This window comes from Cryptomeria japonica, chromosome 10 (assembly GCF_030272615.1).
Source record: "Cryptomeria japonica chromosome 10, Sugi_1.0, whole genome shotgun sequence".
NCBI classification, from domain to species: Eukaryota; Viridiplantae; Streptophyta; class Pinopsida; order Cupressales; family Cupressaceae; genus Cryptomeria; species Cryptomeria japonica.
Genome location: NC_081414.1, coordinates 851,546,542 through 851,566,872, shown reverse-complemented (window position 1 = coordinate 851,566,872; position 20,331 = coordinate 851,546,542).

Sequence of the window (20,331 nt, the reverse complement as noted above, 5' to 3'; positions counted from 1 at the left end):
AATTCCAACAAATCAAACAAACACCTTGATCTTCGTTGTCAAAAGTTGAACGTGCTGATAGGACGACCATGCTGTCTGGTTTCAGGACATGTGGTACCCCGTCTAAGATAGGACACAGTCTGGTTTCGAGTATACCACACCCTGTATAAGACCCATGATAGTAGAGCCAAGGACAAATGATAGTGATGCTGATGTTCGATTGAGAAGACAATTGTGATTAGTTTGAATGTCTAGTTTGATTGGAAAAGTTTATCTATTAAGGCGTGATTTCATTAAAGCACAATGTTTGATTGATTGTCATTGGATGTATGCTCAGGGATCTGTCTTATTCACAAAGGGATGATTTATTGCAAAATGCTTGTTTTTGGATTTTAAAATTTTGAAATGTTTTTGTGTTCATTTTTTCAGGACTTTTTATGATTTTTAGGGATTTTCATTTTTCAATTTTTAGATATTTTTTCAGGACATTTTCGATTTTTTTTGAAGATTTTTTTTCCGGACATTTTTGAATGTTTTTTTTTTTTTAGGACATTTTTGAATGTTTTTTTGTTTTTTTGAATTATTTCAGGACATTTTAAATGTTTAAGTTTCCAGTGATCGATCATGACAAGGGAAACACACCCAATGTGCATCTGAAGGACATACATAGACCAGGACCAAAACATATGGACAAGGAACCGAGGTATGTAAGACAATGATGTTGACCAATAAGAGGCCTGGAATAGGACATTGGGTTAAGACAAAGATAGATGTGAGAAACCAGTCGAGAAAAAGCATAGCTTAGAGGTCATGATAAATGACAGAGCAACGATCTCATTTTACACATGGTGCCTGTTTGCCAGGTTTTCACCAAGATACTTGCCCCAAGCGCCTGTTTGCCAGGTTTTCACTAGAGGGTGAATCATTTTTCTTTACTTTTTTGCTCTTTTTCTTTTTTCTCTTTTTCACTTTTTTTTGTATTTTTCATTTTTTTTCACTTTTTTTTGTATTTTTGCAAGATCATATTTGAAAAAGGACTGATAGAAAATTTATGCCCAGTACTTGCGAAGATGCATGCTGTTTATAGGATCGGACAGAGGTTCACCTTCCGGGGTAGCAAGCTGATATGCCCCCGAGCCATATGCTGCAGTTACTATGAAAGGACCAACCCAATTAGGTTCAAATTTACCTTTGATGATGTCAGTAGACTGTGCATTCTTAGGGATTTCCTTTAAAACCAGGTCTCCCACTTCGAAGTGTCACCCTTTGACCTTCTTATTATAAGAGCGACGGAGACGGTTTTGATATGCTTGCAAATGTGTCAGAGCTGTCTAACGTTTCTCATCTAACATCTCAAACTGATGCAGCCAAGAGACTCTGTGTGTCTCATCATCAATCAGATGTTGCAAGGAAACACGCAAGGAAGGAATCTCCACTTCCAAGGGTAAAATAGCTTCCTCACCATACACCAAAGAATAAGGTGTTGCGCCAGTAGGTGTGCGGATAGAAGTGCGATAGGCCCATAGTGCTGGATTCAACTGAACATGCCAATCGCGACCAGCATCATTGACAACCTTTTTCAGGATCTTGATAATGGTTTTATTGGATGTCTCGGCGTGACCATTCCCCTGTGGATAATATGGACTGGAGAAACGGTGTTGGATATGAAATTTTTCACAAAGTTCTTTGACATCTTTATTCTTGAAGGGACGACCATTATCTGTGACTATGGCAAGGGGAACCCCATACCGGCATATGATATAATTCAGCAAGAATTTTGAAATTTGGACACCCGTGATATAGGTCATGGGGATAGCCTCAATCCATTTTGTAAAATACTCTGTGGCTGTAATGATGAACTTGTGTCCATTTGTAGAGGTCGGGTGTATCTTGCCAATAAGATCCAATCCCCATTGAGAAAAAGGCCAGGGAGATATGACAGAATGAAGCTCTTGGGCTGGTGCATGAATGTAGTTTCCATGAATCTGGCATTTGTAGCACTTCTTAACAAAATCATGAACATCTTTTTCCAGAGTGGGCCAATAATACCCAGCACGAATCAACTTTTTGGCTAAGCTAAGACCATTGAAATGGCCCCCACATATACCATCGTGAACCTCGTGTAAAGCTGTTTATGCTTTATCAGAATCCAAACACCTAAGGAGGGTATGGTCAAAGGAACGGTGGTAAAGGGTGTCGGCGATGATGACATATTTGGCTGTATGTCAGATAAAGGCTCGGCATTGGTTAGCGGAAAGGTTGGGTGGTAAGGTTTGGGATTTCAAATATTGATATACGTCATTGTACCATGGGGAGTTGGGACCAACAAGAACGCACATCACATCCGCCGTCGGAATGTCAAAAGAAGGAACCAGCAATTGTTCAACTAAAAATTCACATTTGTCCATATTGTTTGGCATATTTAACATGGAGGCAATCGTAGCCATTGCATCTGCCGACTTGTTTTGCATTCTTGGAACTTGACTGAAATGGATAGCCATGAATTTGGTCTTGAAGAAATCTACCATATGCTTATAGGGAATAAGCTTTTCATCTTTTGTTTCATAGTCATCATTTACTTGTCGGATGACTAATTGAGAATCTCCATAGACTTGCAAATACTTGATGTTCCAGTGGACTGCTACTCGAAGTCCTGTAACCAGTGCTTCATACTCTGCAATGTTGTTGGTACAGTGGAAAGTTATTCTGTAAGACTTTGGAATAGCGTCACCTTGAGGGGTGACAAACAAGATGTCGGCTCCGGATCCAAACTTAGTATGGGACCCATCAAAGTATAACTTCCATTCAGTAGAGGATGTGAGAGCAAAGACTGACTCATCTGGAAAATCAGTCAACATGGGATGATCATCAAAAATAGGAGCCTCTACAAGTTGATCTGCTATGACTTGTCCTTTTATGGCCTTTCACTCCATATACTCAATGTCAAATTCACTGAGAATCATGACCCATTTTGCTAGACGACCCGTCAAAGCTGCTCGGCTAAGCAAATACTTTAAGGGATCAACTTTTGCAACCAACAATGTTCGGTGGCTCAGCATATAATGTCAGAGTTTCTATGTTGCAAATACCACTGCTAAGCATGCCCTTTCAATAGTTGAATAATTTAGCTCATAGCCTACCAGTGTCCGGCTGATATAGTAAATGGCTCGCTCTTTGCCGTTCTCATCTTGTTGGGCCAAGAGAACTCCTAATGCCATTTTAGTGGTAGAAATATATAATAAAAATGGCTTTCCATCTATCGGAGGCATTAGAATAGGTGGCGACAACAAATATTCTTTAAGAGCTTGAAAAGTTGTTTGACATTGCTCAGTCCTTTTGAAAGAGACACCTTTATGAAATAGATGCTGGAATGGATGACATTTGTCGGCCAACTGAGCTATGAAGTGGTGGATTGACTGGAGCTTCCCTTATAGACTTCTTAATTGCCAGAGATTTGAAGGTGGAGGCATATCCATTATTGCTTTGACTTTAGCAGGATCGACCTCAATGCCTCGGTGAGAAACAATGTATGCTAGTAACTTGCCAGCTGTGACACCAAAGACACACTTCTTTGGATTGAGCCTGAGTTTGTAGGTCTCCAGTCAGTCAAAGATCAGGCCCAGGATGGCCAGATGACTATCTCTAGTGATAGATTTGCATAACAAGTCATCAACATAGTCCTCCATCAGAGTGTGCATGAAATCATGAAAAATTGTCGTCATTGCTCTTTGATATGTTGCACCTACATTTTTAAGACCGAAGGGCATCACATTCCAATAGTAGGTACCCCAAGCACAGGTGAATGCTGTCTTATGCTGATCTTCAGGAGCAATGCGAATTTGGTTATAGCCGGAGAAACCATCCATCAATGAAAGCATCTCATACCCAGCCGTCATGTCCACTATGATGTCTATGTTTGGCAATGGAAAATCATCTTTAGGGCATGCTTTATTGAGATCCCTAAAATCTGTGCAGATTCTGATGCCCCCAGTTACTTTGCTAACTGGTACTAAATTTGAAATCCAGTCTGCATAATCAATGGGTCTAATGAAGCCCACATCTAGTAATTTTTTTAGTTCCACTTTGACCAAAAGAGCCACCTGAGGATGCATCTTTCTAAGTTTCTATCTGATAGGCTTGGCATCTGCTTTTAGTGGCAAATGATGAAGAACCAATTCTGGATCGAGGCCAGGCATATCTGCATAGGACCATGCAAAGCTGATCTTCTTCTCAAGAAAGAAATTGACAAAATCTATTTTTTCCTGGTGTGAGAGAGAAGCGACAAAATGAATGACCTTAGGGTTGTCAGGTGTACCCAAATTGATTTCCTCAGTCATTTCCACAAGCAATGTTGATTTGTCCTGACTTGATAGGGGTATGTCCACTCTTCCACCTTTGGGCGCCTCAGAGAGGTTTTCACCCGCAGGTACGTCTTTTATTTTGACTTTTGTATGATCAGAGAGTGCCTTACGGTTTTCACCCAAAGATCTATTCTTTTGATTTTTTACTATTTATTTTCTTTTTTCATTTTTATGACTGGAAGAGGGAGTTGACTCCCCAAAATATGCCATGGAATCTAGGTCAATAGCAAATCCTGCCTTATGATCACCTTGTGGTATGCCTTCCCGTAGTCCAAGGAATTCTGCAATTACTTTGTCATTTTGAAAATAGTCCAATGTGAGCGGTTCTTGTTGGTCATATTGGATAAGCTGGGGATAGATGAGGGGCATGTCATCATCAGTTGTAAGGAGAGAGAGAGGGCTGATATGGTAAAGATATGAACATCTATAGTGTCACTATCCGAACTGCTTGTATCGGATTCAGAGCTTGGATCCCAGAATGTCTCTATCCAAGCATGAGGACAAGTTTTAGGAAGAGGAGTTATTTCATGTTTGTCTTCCATAGGCAAATTATCAGGGTCAATGAAAATATTATCGACGGCATAGGAGCTAGAAGAAAAAGAACTCCACTCCCATTCATTAGAATTAGTTTCAGGTCGGGTATCCTCAGGTGTTATATCATCGTCAGAATCATGCCCTTTTCTACACGTGGGAACTTTGGTAGATGTGGATCTAATTTGCAACGGTACAAAACCTAACCCTAAAGTTGGAGGTCGTCTCTTGGGTATAACAGGTTCTAGCCTTCCATTGTTATTCAGGCCCAAACCATTGCAGCCATCATATCCTTTCTTTTGTAGCATGGTAAATCCTTTTCCATATCGTTCCACTGGCAATCTGACAGGTGGGGTCTCAGTTGGATCTTTATAAAGCCAATTTATGACATCATCATCTACAGTTTCTTTGTCAAGTTCACCCCATCTTGTAAATGTAGTGGGAGGCTGATATTGAATAATGACCTTAGGTTCTTTTTGCAATAAATGTGGTTTGCCATATGATTTTGGAGATATTGGTAAATTCCCGATGAGTAATGTTTGATCCATTGAATATTCTCCACACCCTTGGTCCTGTATCTTCAATTTCCCTTTGACAGCATCTAAAAATTCATTAGGATCCACATAACTATGTGACTTGGCGTCTCTATTAACTGGGACTTGCTGCTGAGGGGTATCCTTTAGAGTAGCACAAAATTGAAATGGATTAGGATCTCCCAGAATTGTTATCTCAGTTCCATTGAAAGGATATTTTAAACACTGATGATAGGTGGATGGAACTGCTTTCATTGCATGGATCCATGGACGACCAAGAATCATATTATAAGGGAGATCAAGGTTTAGGACTTGTAGGAAAGTGTTTTCTATCACTGGACTGACTCTGATAGGCAATGTAATTATCCCTTTGGATGGGTGCTCAGCATCATCATATGCTTTAATTGTTATTCTTTTAGAAGCATCAATGTCATTTTCTGTATATCCAAGGCCAATGACCACTCTCAAGGTACAAATATTAAGACCTGCTCCGCCATCTATCAAGACTCGTCGAATTTTGCAGTTATGAACAAAGACTTCAAGGTGTAAAGGATCATTGTGAGGGATCTTATTAGGTGAGATATCATTGTCAGAAAATGCGACATTTTGGGAAATGGCTAAATGTCCAATCCGGGCTTGAAACTGTTCAACATCAATATCTGTCGGAACAGTGGACTCAATTAAAGCCTTATCCAGGACTGCACGATGCATGGGAGACATTTTCAGTAACTCAAGGATTGATATTTGGGCAGGTGTCTTTCCTAGATGATCCAAAAGGTTATACTGGCTTGCAGGAGTTGGTTTGGGAGGAGCTGGAGGAGCTTCTTTCAGGACTATCTTGGATCGACGAGTGGTAACTGCACAAGAAGGATCTTGTCCCTTTATTCTCAAGGTAGAAACATACTCATTTGATGCGTGAAAACAATTAATGACATTATTATAACTAGAACTTCCATAATTGGCCATTTGGGCAGAATTGGAAGAAGACGCTTTACCCTTGTCATGATCAAGCAAAGGAGTTTTGAAAATAGTATGATCAGTGTTAGAGGTCGGATGGGGTGGATCTACCTCAATTACTCCTTTCTCTAATAAATCTTGAATCATGTGTTTCAATTGAAAACAGGATGCAGTTTTGTGTCCTTTGGACCGATGATATTCACAGTACGCATTGTCATTCCACAAATGCGGTTTTACCGCTAGTTCTGCCTTGATATCTGGTAGCTTAATAAATTTTGCTTGTATCAATTGTCTCATTACTGATTCAACAGGCTCTCCCAATGGCGTAAATTTTTGAGGAGGCCCATCCCGCGATCGGAAGGGTTTGCGCTGTTGGTTTTGTTGTTGGCCTTGTTGTTGGTTATATTGTTGAGTCTGCTATTGTTGAGCATGCTATTGGTATTGCGGCTGTTGAGTAACATTGCTCATTGGTGCTTGATTTTGTTCCATAGTTGACATATTAGGAACACTCAATTTCTTGATCGTAAATGGGGGTTGATTTGCATTCACTGCTCTTGCATCTACAACTCCATCATTAGTGACATTCTTGTTCTTATACCAAAATCTGTTTCTATCCCCCGAATAATTGGCATTGTCATTATCCTTATTGAGCTTGATAATTACTTTAGCTACCAGAGCCGTTTCAATGCTCATTCCCTTCTTAATGAGTTTCTCTATAGTACTGGGACTTTTCAACTTTAGCTCATACATCATTTCTGGGACCAAATTCTGGATAAACAGATTCACTTGTTGTTCTTTGGGTATATCAAGAGAAGAATGACTATACAAGCTTCGCCATCGTTGCAAGAAAGTCACTAATGATTCACCTTGCTTTTGCTTGGTGTTGCATAAATCTAACATGGTCACTTCACTGTCGATGTTGAACGCAAAATGAGATAAAAACTTTTGAGCCAATTCAGACCAAGTCTTTATATTTCCTGGCAGATGTGAATACCAATCCATGGCTTGTCCCGTGAGACTTCATGCAAATAAGCACATTAAATACATCTCTTCATAGCTGACCTTAGTACATGCCATGAAAAATACTTGAATGTGATCTTTTGGATTGCCATTCCCTTTATATTTCTCAAAATTAGGTGCCTCAAAATGCTTAGGGAATGGAGGCATGTGTACACTCTTGTCAAATGGATTAGGACATAAATCTTGATCTGTATACAACTTCTTGGTTCCTTTAGTTTCTAATGCGTCAACTTTTCATTGCAACTTCTCAAGTTGTTGTGCAATTGTATCAGAATTTAGAGGTCCATCATTAATCCTAGTGGGTATTCTTTGTTGATACATCGTGTTTCCAATCGGTTGTTGGTATTCTAAAATGGCCATTTTTGGTGTTTCTGGCATATAAAGTTCTTGGTACATCGCTTGTTGCTGTGGTTGTGCTATGCCTTGATATTGACCTTGTTGTTGTGCTTCTTGGAGCCTAGGTTGATATTGCAATTGAGTAGGTTGTTGATATTGCATAGGCACCAATTGCGGTTGTAAAGTAGGATAGCTTGTTTGCCTTGGCACATATTGTGGCACATGTTGGTGTGGAGGCTGATAGATCAGAATTTGTTGACTTTGTTCCAATTGTCGTCGTGGTGTATATCCCATCATTTGTAAAAAACTTTGTTTAGGTGCTTTTCATTGTTTCTCCTTAGGATGGGGTATAGCACTTGCATTAACTTGCTGTGTTGCTTGTCCAATCCATTGTGATGGTTGCAAGTTTGCATTAACTTGTAATGGTGCCGAAGGCGCTGCAATTTGTTATCGAATGCGAAATTGTTGTTGTTGCACATTACTTGTTTGCACATTCGATTGTACCTTTTGTATATTACTCAATTGTTGCAACAATTGTTGTTGGTGCAAACCACTATCCGTAGCTCTTTGTGTCACCATTATTGAAGGATTGGTCCCAATAGTGTTTGGCAAAGATATTGAACTTAACGGGACATAAGAACTTTGTTGCATCGTGGAATTATTTTGGACATTGGTGGCATTAGGCATTCCAATTGTGAAGCTTTCCTGCATCTTAGATTTTGATCCCACTTTATGCATGTAAGGAACCACTTCTTGTTGAGGGACAGCTGTCAATATTTGCGTGTTCTTCATTTGATCTTGCGTTACAGGTGTTGTGTTAAATAGTGGATTATTTATCATTTCAAATGGTGACTTTTGAGGAATAGTCACTGTCAATGCCTTTGAAGCATGTTTACTCATCAATGTAGGTTGAGTTGCTTGTTGTGTATTTTCTTCATTTGGATGCAGGGAGAAACTTAACAACTCACCACCTTGTTGTTCTTGCACATTGATTTGGTCACTTGAAGATGTCACATTACTCATCATGTTAAGATACTTTTGTGGAAACATCTTAAAGACTTTGTTCAAGAACTTATCCATCTTTTTTATTATCTTCGGATCTTGAAGGAACATGTCAACATCATCAAAAGTATCAGAATCGGATGAAGAATCTGGTTGGACATTTGGATTCGTTTCTTGTTGAATGCCTTGATCTGAACCAAATCCTTGTGAGAGAGTTTGTTCTTCATATAATGTTTGATTTTGAATGTCATGTTGCAGGTGTGATTGATTCAAATTGAAAGGCGCACTTCCTCTTGGAGTTGGTGGAACACTCCCATGTCCTAGTTTCATAGGTACAAACACTGGTTCATATAATGGAGGTGGTCCAAGTTGAACCGTTCCATATGGTGGTAGAGATGTGTTTGATGAACCTTCAATTTGTGTTGTTTGACTAGTTTGAAATTGCGAATTTGCTATGTTGTCCATGGGTTGATACATTGGTTCGCCCATCTTTTTATATTTTGATCTTGTCTTAACAGGCATGTCACTTGTGCAAGTGCAATGTTTTTGGAATTTTCAAAGATAATGTATGATATGCAACTAAATGCAAACTAGATAGACGAAAATGCAATCTATGTTTTTGGTTGTTTTTTGAATATTTTCACAAACGTTTTGGAATGCAAATCTAAAAAGAGACCCTTAGGAAATTGAAATGATGTCTAGACCTCAAAGGACAAAAGGACGTAAGTGACAAAAGTACAAATGACAAAGTCTCCCCTATATGCTTGGATACTAAGCTAGGTTTGACCAAAATGATATTGATGACAAAAGGACAAAAGATTCGATAAGGTCTAGACTTCTTAACAATGACTTAGGGTTGCATCAAAGATTAGGACTACTCAAGTATGACAAAACCTAATTTTGGCACTATATGCAAAGGGACATTACTATGCAAGTGACCTTAATATGATATGATAATGATCTAAGCTTGATGAAGAGACCTAGGGTAAGCAATGTAAATGTATGACAATGATATGACTTTAATGCAAGAGAACATATGCAAATGTATGACTCTTATTGATATGCAAAGGAGTATGACCTAGATGAAACCTAACCTTGGTACTTGACAATGAACTTTGCAAAATGCAACCTAGGATGAACCTAAATGTATGTGACATGCTTGTTGAGATAAGATTTTGAAAAATGTTTGACAACCATGTTTGAAGGTGAGTTTTGAATCTTGTTGAACTTTTGTTGGATGAATGTCTCTTGTGTTTAAACTTACGTTGGATCAATTTGATTTACTTTTTGAAATGGGATGCAATTCAACTTTTGACAAGCAAAGAATACAAGATATTACAACTTAGACTCAAGACAATCATGCTCATTTCCACATTTCTTATGGTAGGCAAAGACATTAGGTACTTGAGAGGTAGACTCATTATGAGATTCTAGGAGAATACATAGATGCTTGACCCCACGGGCTCCCCTCCACGACACTCACTTCTCAGGGCAGTCAAGCATCAGTCCCCATGGAAATCTCCCCATGGCGAACTTAGTATCTCTTCCAAGTATCTGAATTTGTCCTTCTCAAGCAACTAGAAGGGTTTTTTTGGCCTCTAAAAACAAGGTGTTTAGTAAGGATTTTTGTTAAGCATTACTCCTTGATGTCATGCAAGCGTGATTGAGACATTAAGCCCATCAAGATACTAGAAAAATGTAGTCGTGCAAGCATGATTTAGACCAAGAGGCCCTACTTAGATGTTGATATGAGAAAGAGTCCAAGGGTCATCACTTCCCAAGTAACTGCAATTCCCACGTAATACTTCCTTCAAAGCTTTCGCTCATCGGGTATTTTTTTATAGTGAGTTAGAATGCCAAGGAATTCTAGCCATACTCACTTTGGGTCGTTCCCTTCTCATGATTATCACTTGCTTGCAAAAGCAAAGTGGTCGGGAAGGCAGGCCCTCTAAAGGAGACACACAATCAAAGACACGAGCATGGTATCGAAGATCTGGATTTCTGATCACCCTAAGAAGGATGAGAGCATACTCTCCTACTCCAATGTCATACTCAACAATCAAAGCAAACAAATGTTCATTCCAACCTATTTAGAAATCACTAGGTGCCTAAAAATTAAATACAAACACAAAGTTTGATTGTTTCTCCAAGGCAACCTACAAAAACCCAAGTTAGAAGTTTGATACGCTTATTCTTTGAGTTTTGAATCTGCACAAAGTGTGTTGGTAGTTTGATTTATTGTCTTTGCCATGCGTATGCCAAGATTCTACTCAGATAATTAGTACCAAAATCCAAAGCATAGAAAACAGAATGCAAAAACACAACAAATTTCAAGTAAACACTACATTTTTTACCTCTGTTCTGGACTTTACACAGGTGCAGAACCCATGACACAGGCGCAGAGTGTAGGAGACAAGCGTAGAATGTCTTCAACACAGGCACAGAATGCTCAACATAGGTGCAGGATGCAGGACACAGGCGCAGAAGTCTCCAGAAAACCCTGCACGACCCTGTTTTTGGTTTTTTTGGCCTGCAAATCAACTTGAGAGCACTCAAAATACCATAAAGAGGTTAGAAGGTTAGTGTTCACGTCGGGTTCACCAATTAATGTACGTTAGGAAATAGGAAATCATCACAAACAATATAAACATAATACTAATTTAGCCTAATCACAAAAAGCTAGAATGCAATGAATCTTTCCTAAACACACTCAATAGAGACATGAAATCAAAACATTCAAAATTAAAGACATATGCAAACCAATGGTAGACTTGAATGCTTCTTCATGCGGCTCCATTGTCCTTCTTTCTTCTCCAAATAGCCTTTGTTTGTGGATCTCACCTTCAAGTGCACAAACCTAATGTGAAAGCAAGATTGATATTGGCACAAGAATACTAGAAGAAGTGATTATTTCTCATTATTTGATTCTATGATTATGTGATTGCAAAAGTGATTACCAATTAGCCTTGATTGATGAAGATCATCCAATTTATAGAAAAATTGGAGAAAAGACAAATTAGCATGAAATGGATATTGGAAGCAATTAATTTCAAAAATGGCACAATTGAGTGGAAAGAAGAAGGTTATGACACCTTCTATGTCATGAATTATGACATATTGCCAATGCAAAGCTTAGAGGACTAGAACCCTATGACATCTTGCTATGCCAAGAGTATGACGCATGAAGCACAAAAATAGGGAGCACTAAAGACAAGTTAATTATGTGGAAATTAAAATTAGGAAATTAGAAAATAGGTGGAAATTAGGAATTAGGAAATAATGAAATTAGGAATTAGGAAATGATGAAATTAGGTAATGACAAAATCGAACATGACAACGACAAAATCGATCACAAAATGACAAAATCGAACATGACAACGACCGATGACAAATCGATCGTCAAACGACAAGATTGAAAATGATAAGGATTGATGATAAATCGATCGCCAAAGGACAAGATTGACAAGAGGACAACGATCGATGACAAATCAATCACAAGATTGACAGGAGGACAAAACCCTAATTAGGATTGACGATGTCCAAAATGATGACAAATAAGCACGCACATTGATGCAATAGGATAAGATTGATTAAAATCATGACTGGAGATTGTTGTTGACAAGACCAAATTCGAGAGCGAGATAAAGGAAGAATGTAGAAGAAAGACTCGATGTTCGCAAATGATAAAAACCAAGTACGAATCATAGGAGAAATATTAATGTGACGCAAAAACCTAAAATGAGGCAATGCACAAATGTTAAAGTATGACTCCGCAAGCATTGACCTTTTTTAGGTGTCTACAGGAGCAAATAATCTAGTACCTCACATGAATCTAAGACCTAATGGTAACTGGAGAAAAACCTATGACAACTGGGGTAACTTGAATTGGCATAAACCTTATGTCAACCGGCTTAGTCCGTTTGAGATGGAAAAGGTAACTAATGTCATTTGCACCATTTGTAACAATTATGGCCATGTGGCTATGAATTGCAGAAGGGGAAATGGAAGAGGCAATGTAGGACCTTGGAGATCATCTGGAATGGCTTGCTATCATTGTCACAAACTAGGACACATGGTGAAGTTTTGTAGAACTAGAAAGAACAAACTAGTTAATCATTATGTAGATCAGAAAGGTAAGAAGAAGGTAAATGTTGAGGAAACTAGAGAAGAGATGAATCGAATCTAGAAAACTAAGAGTGATGATATTCCTACAAAAGAATCTAATCCTTCACCCAGTGTGGATAATCCTGCACCTGTGAATTGAGCCTTTCAATCGGGCTAAGGGGAGCATAGTGGTAAATCTACTTCTGGACCCTTTGAAAGATGAGTGGTAAGAAAGTTTCTATTTTTGAGTCATTCTGTGAGAGACCTTGATATCTTTTTCGGTTTTACACATGTTAATATTGTATGTATCATTAAGTGGTGTATTAGGGTTTGTAACCCTAAGCGGTCGAGCAATTAATGTAGTAGGTAAAAAGGATTAAAGCAAGTTTTACTATGTTATTTTTACCCTAAATGCAATCGAAAGAGAATTCTTGAGCACTTGTAGAGTGAAGAGATATTTTCTAGCTGGTCTTAGACAAATTTGTGCTGTAAACTACGTGATTGAAGCTAATTCGAAGATTAGTGAAGGTGGAACTAGTGTGCATTTGAGTAATCAATCGGTAACCGAGGTAGCATGCGAGAATTAAGGTATTTCTTTGTAAATCCATTTTTGAATCAAGTTTATCTGAATGGCTTCATCATCTAAGCAAGTAGAGAGGCTAATGATCACATCAGAACCTATGAAGGTTGTGGAATTAGAACAAATGGTGTCTTACACTACTTTATCTCAAGTTCTTGAAGGTGTTATTGTAAAAGGTGATTTGTCTAGTTAAATTGATTGCAAAATTGAAGATTTAGGATCACTATGAATTTATTGTCAATTGAAATCCTTGTGTGATAAGAGCGGAAAGATCCAACCCAAATTTATTAGGGTTTATGAGAAGGGTTTAAATAATGCAGCTTATATTCTTGAGGATTTTGAAGAAGAACATATCAAAGTCATCCTAAGTCGTGTTCATGGTGAAAGCATGTATCTAGATATAACACACTCTATAGCCTATTGGTATTTTTAGATTTTTGGCATTTTGCATATATATTGCATTAATGATATCTTGTCATTGATGTCAATTAAACCAGTGAATGATATTCATAATATTGTTGATGTTACTGTTGATATTTCTTTTGTCTTGTAACCGGTATGAGAAACTTTATGGAAGATGTAAACTGGTATATGGTAGTTTGGAAGTTGAACTGGTGTATAAGGTTAAACATTTCTATGTTATGTAAACCGGTAAACCCTACTAGTTGTTTTATGTTAAACCCTAACCAATCAAGTTTGTTGGTTTATGCTGAGTGGTAAGGATGGAGGCATGTCTGATCATTGTATGAGGATAAGTTTAGACTAATTTGGTGCATTTGTTATGTTGGAAAGGAGCAAAGTGGATTGCATAAAATGCATAGCACATGATGAGTTACAAGTTCGATGAAATAGTGATCATGGAGCGGTTAAAATTTTCTTGGTTAATGTGAAGAGATTGTTATGATTTCTAATGGTCAAGATTGTATCGAATTTTTTGTAACCTCGATGATGAGAGTTGGGTTTTATGTTATGTTGTCAACCTAGTTGATTTGTATTTAAGGTCGATGAAGTTGTTTGTAAAAAGTGTTTGCAAAGTTAGCAGAAATTAGTTGAGTGTGTGCTTGCCAAACTGATGGATGGATTTGCTGTTTGTCTAAGGATGAATTGAAGCTTAAGAAGCATCTGATCAAGTAGATGTAGTGCTATTTAGACAAATCAAGTAAACTTGTTGTTTTCTAACAATTACAACAGAAATCAAAATCCCCTAACTGGGTAAGCTCTAACAAGCTTGGTTACTTATTAAATCCTCTAACAAGGTGGTCCATTAGTTTGGATTCTCAAATCCTCTAGCAAGGTTAATCCTAACAGGGTATTGTTCTTTTCATCAAGGCATATTTGTAAATCCCTTAACTAGGTGATTTCTAACTAGAATTAGTTCTTAAAAGGACTTATTGTAAATCTTTAACAGGCTTGTCTCCTAACAGGGAGAACTTCAGAAGAGTTCAGATAGCTATCCTTGTGAGTCTCATCTCACCATAGTTTTTACCTATTTGGGTTTTCCATGTATAAATATTTTTGTCTAGTGGTGAATTCTTTTATGGTTATCATCTTATTTGTTGATTTGATTAACTACTAGACTATTTTGATAAGGCATGATAACTGGAAGCATGAGAGATGAATATGTTGATATTTGATTAAGCATTGTTGATGTTTACAAGATTGAAGTTAATTACTGTTAAGTTGGTATAATAGTCAAACCGGTTGATGGTTGATTGATGTTGGTAATCTTTGAGACATTATCTTGATAGAGTTATTTGTTGATAAGTTTATTTTTATATTGGTTGTTTATTATCAGTTTTTGAGTATACTGATTCACCCCCCACTCTCAGTATTCTACTTAATCCTTATTCTTTCATCATATCATGAATTGGTATTAGAGCATCTCAAGTACTCTTAGATCTCTAAGCCTAATAGCTTGAGGAAAAGATCCTATAGATCATGATGAAGAAAGAAGGTCCTAAGTTGAACAAAGATAACTATAGGATACAGAGTGATAGAATGAAGATTTACATTTAAAGTCTTGGTAATCAATATTGGGAGCACGTAGAAACTCTATATGTTGCACCTACTGGTACTCTGACTAATGATCAGAAGAAAGAACAATAAGAGAATCAACAAGCATTAGAGGATATTATCAATTCCTTGTCTGATGCTGAATATGTAGATGTTCATGGTCTTGAAACTGCATATGAAGTGTGGAAAAAACTTGAAGAGATTTATAGTGGTGATGAACATGTAAAGATTTCTAAAGAAGAGAGTTTAAGAGGAAAGTTTGATGAAATGAGAATGTCTGAAGGCAAAAATATCCAACAGTATGGTCAGAGGATTAAAGAGGTATTTGGTGAAATAAAAAGTGCAAGAGGGAAAGTGGAAGTTGCCAGAGTTGTCAGTAAAGTACTAAGAACTCTGCTATCGGTCTATGCTATTCAAGTTGCAACTATTTAGGAGCTGAAATCCATTGACAAGACTAAGTTAACTCTTGACTCTATTATTGAAAAACTTACTACTTTTGAGATAAATGGCTATGATGGTAGTGTACAAAAATCAAAATTTGCATTTAGAGCTTCTGTCTCTAACCCATCTGTGAGAAGAAGTAGATATATTGGCCATAGCTATGAATCTAGATCTAGCAGAGATGGTGATGATGAAGACAATTTAGTGGAACTTGAAGCATTGTTGGCAAAATGAGTGCCTCAAAGAACTAGTAAATATAGAGGTAAGCTATAATTGAAATGTTTTTCTTGCAATAAGATTGGTCATATAGCAACTAATTGCCCTAATAGCGAAAATGAATACAAGAGAGACAAATTTAAGAAGTATAAGGGCAAAGGCAAGAGAGATTGTCTTGTAGCTATTAACAGTGGTATTATTGATGATGAATCTCATGATGATGCTAGTGAAGATATTATGTTTGTGGCTATTAAGGAAGAAACATCTAATTAGAAGGCTCTAGTATCTAGGATGGATAACTCTGATGATTGGATCATTGATAGTGGTTGTTCACATCACATGACTGGTGATCGAAGAAAATTTCTTTCCTTGAAGGAATTTGATGGTGGTGTTGTCAGATTTGGCAATGACTCACCTTGTATGGTTAAAGGTAAAGGAGTTATTTCTCTTAATGGGAAGAGAACTGTTGACGATGTCTATTGGGTTGAAGGTCTTAAGCATAATCTTCTGAGCATAGCACAACTGAATGACAAAGGATACCCACTGGAATTTAGAAATGACATGTGTAAAATCCTTGACAACAAAGCTGAATTGATTGCAACCGGTAAACAAACCAGAGGTAATCTATTTCATCTTAATCCAAAAGGTAGCAACTATTTGATTGCAAAAATAGATGATAGCTAGCTTTGGCATAGAAGATTTTGTCACATAAATTTTGACAATATTGTTACAGTGAGTAAGTCTAATATAGTAAGAGGTCTACCTCAGATAGACAAACTGGTTAATGCTCTTTGTAAAGAATGTTAGCTAGGGAAGATGACTTATTCTACCTTCAAGAGAAAGTCTTTCTCAGTAGAGAACTTGTTATATTTAGTTCATACAGATCTATGTGGACCAATAAGAACTAGAAGCATTTTAGGTGATAGATATTTCATGATCTTCACTGATGACTATTCAAGGATGATGTGGGTCACATTCTTGAAAGATAAGACTGAAGCTTTTGGTAAATTCAAGGCATTCAGGGCCTTACTAGAGAAAGAGAGTGGCAAAAAGATTAAATGTTTGAGAATAGATCAAGGTGGTGAATTCACTTCTGTGGAGTTCACTAAGCACTGTGATGATAATCGTATCAAGCAACAACTTTCTGCACCAAGAATACCACAATAGAATGGTATGGCAGAAAGAAACAACCAATCAGTGGTTGAAGTAGCTAGAACTATGTTCATACAAGGAGGTGTGGCAAAAATGTTTTGGAGAGAAGCTATAAGTAAAACAGTCTATACAATGAGCTGGGTTCTAGTAAAAAAAGGTAAGGAAAAGACACCTTATGAGTATTGGTATGGAAGGTCACCTAATGTTAGTTATTTCAAGATATTTGGTAGTAAATGTTTTATCAAAAGAGGTGATTACATTGAAAAGTTTGAAGCTAAGACCGATGAAGGCATATTTCTTGGCTATTCCACCAAGAGTAAGGCCTACGAATATTTCAATAACCGGACTCAAAAAATTGTTGAGAGTGTTGATGTTCGTGTAGATGAATGTCCTGAAGTTTCACAAGTAACCAGTTCAAAGAGAAAGAATGAAGATCCTTGCATTTTGCTTTTAGAACCTAAAAGAGTTAAATCTAAAATCAGTAAGGAAAATCCTGAGGTACTTGTTCAACCAAAATAGATAATTTCAGAGGAAAAAGATGATGAAGAAGTTGAACCTACAGAGAATGATCATGTTATTCCTAGATATTTGAGACTGAATCATAGTCCTAAGTAGATTATTGGGGATAAGGATGTTGGAGTACTTAATAGAAGAAGAGTTAGAGATAACTCTTGCATGATCTCCACCTTTGAACCTAGAAGTGCTAAGGAGGCATTTAGTGATGATCATTGGGTGAAAGAAATGGAAAAGGAATTGGATCAGATTGAGAGAAACTACACTTGGACCCTGGTATCCCGACCTGTAAATAAGAATGCCATAGGTACTAAATGGGTGTTCAGAAACAAGTTAAATGAGCATGGTGTTGTAGTTCGCAATAAGGCAAGATTAGTATGCAAAGGTTATGCGCAAGAAGAAGGAGATGATTATGGAGAAACTTTTGAACGAGTAGTAAGACTGGAAGGACTAAGAACATTACTTGCATTTGCAGCTCACAAGAAGTTCAAGGTATACCAGATGGATGTCAAGTCTGTATTTCTAAATGGGATATTGGAAGAAGAGGTATATATAGAACAGCTTGATGGTTATGCATTGACAGACAAAAGAAGACATGGTATGAAAATTGCATAAAGCTTTCTATGGATTAAATAAGGCACCTAGAGTATGGTATGAAAGGCTTCATACACATTTGATGAAGATAGGCTTTGCAAGAACCAGTGATGGCAGAAACATTTATCTCAAGTCTGAAGGAGATAAAATACTAGTTTGTGAAGTATTTGTTGATGACATTATATTTGGAGGTAATGATGTCATGAGCAACAAATTTGCAAATGAAATGAAGAATGAGTTTGAAATTTCATTAGTAGGGGAAATAAAAAATTTCATAGGCTTGCAGATACAACAGATGAAGAATGGTATTTTCATTACTCAATCCAAGTATGTGAAAGAAGTTTTGAAGACTTTTGGCATGAGTGACTGTAAACCTGTTAGAACTCCAATGATTACAGGTTGTAAATTGTCCAAGGAAGATGCATCTAAGTCTATAGATGAGAAGGAGTACAGGTCAATGATTGGAAAATTACATTATGTTGTTCATAGTTGACCAGATATTGCTCACGCAGTTGGTATTGTTGCTAGATTTCAAAAAAATCCAAGGGAAGCACATCTAATAGCAACCAAGAGAATCTTTAGATATCTGAAAGGAACAGTTGACTATGGGTTATGGTATCCATATGGTGGAAAACTTGATTTGAAGGCATACATTGATGCTGATTGGATAGGAAATATTGATGACCAAAAAAGTACTACCAGTGGAGCATTCTTGTTAGGAGGAAGGCTAGTTTCATGGAGTAGTAAAAACAAGAGTTGTACTTCACAATCTACTGTTGAAGCTAAGTATTTAGCAGCTTATATAAATTGCACACAAGCTATTTGGATGAGACACATTTTGGAAGGTTTTAAGATGAAGATCTGAGAACCTATCAAGATTTTGTGTGATAATACGAGTGCAGTTAATATTTCTAAGAATCCTGTTTTGCACACTAGGACTAAGCACATTGAATTGAAGTATCACTTTTTGAGTGAGAAAGTTCAAAGTAAAGATGTTATCTTAGAGCATGTCTCTACCCAGGAGCAACTTGTAGATATCTTTACCAAACCTCTACCTAAGACCACTTTTGAGTATCTTAGAAGTCAGTTGGGGGTTGTCCCTCTTCATGAAGTTAGTTGAGCATGATGTTGATTGCATCAGTCCCTGAACCACTTGCAGAATTTTACATGGATTGATGAAGGAGTGGATGTATTCCACAGGGGGAGCATCAAGTTGCAGTATGTTGATGCACAGTGAGATTTTGATATTACATATTTTACTTTTCTTTCTGGCATTGTTGTCATAGGGGGAGAAGAATTATGTGATTGAGGAGAAGAATTATGTGTCTGATTTGGTAAATCAGTCACAGACTAAAGACAAATAAAGCATGGTGAATACTTGGTAATGTAAACAAGGATTCCTATTCACCAATCACATCAACAATCAGAGGCATTGATATTTATATTGCCATCAATGCCAAAGGGGGAGATTATTGGCATTTTGCATATAGATTGGATTAATGATATGTTGTCATTGATGTCAATTGAACCGATGAATCATATTCATAATATTGCTAATGTTACTATTGATATTGCTTTTGTCTTGTAACCAGTATGATAAACTTTGTGGAAGATTTTGTAAACCGGTATATGGTAGTTTGTAAGCTAAACCGGTGTATAAGGTTAAACATTTCTATGTCATGTAAACTGGTAAACCCTACCAGGTGTTTTGTGTTAAACCCTAACCGATCAAGTTTGTTGGTTTATGTTGATTGGTAATGATGGAGACACATATGATCATTGTATGAGGATAAGTTCAGACTGATTTGGTGCGTTTGTTATCTTGGAAACGAGCAAAGTGGATTGCATCAAATGCATAGTGTGTGATGAGTTACAAGTCCGATGAAATGGTGATCATGGAGCGGTTGGAATTTTCTTGATAAATGTGAAGAGATTGTTATGATTTATAACGGTCAAGATTGTACCAACTTGTTTGTAATCTCGATGATGAGAATTAGGT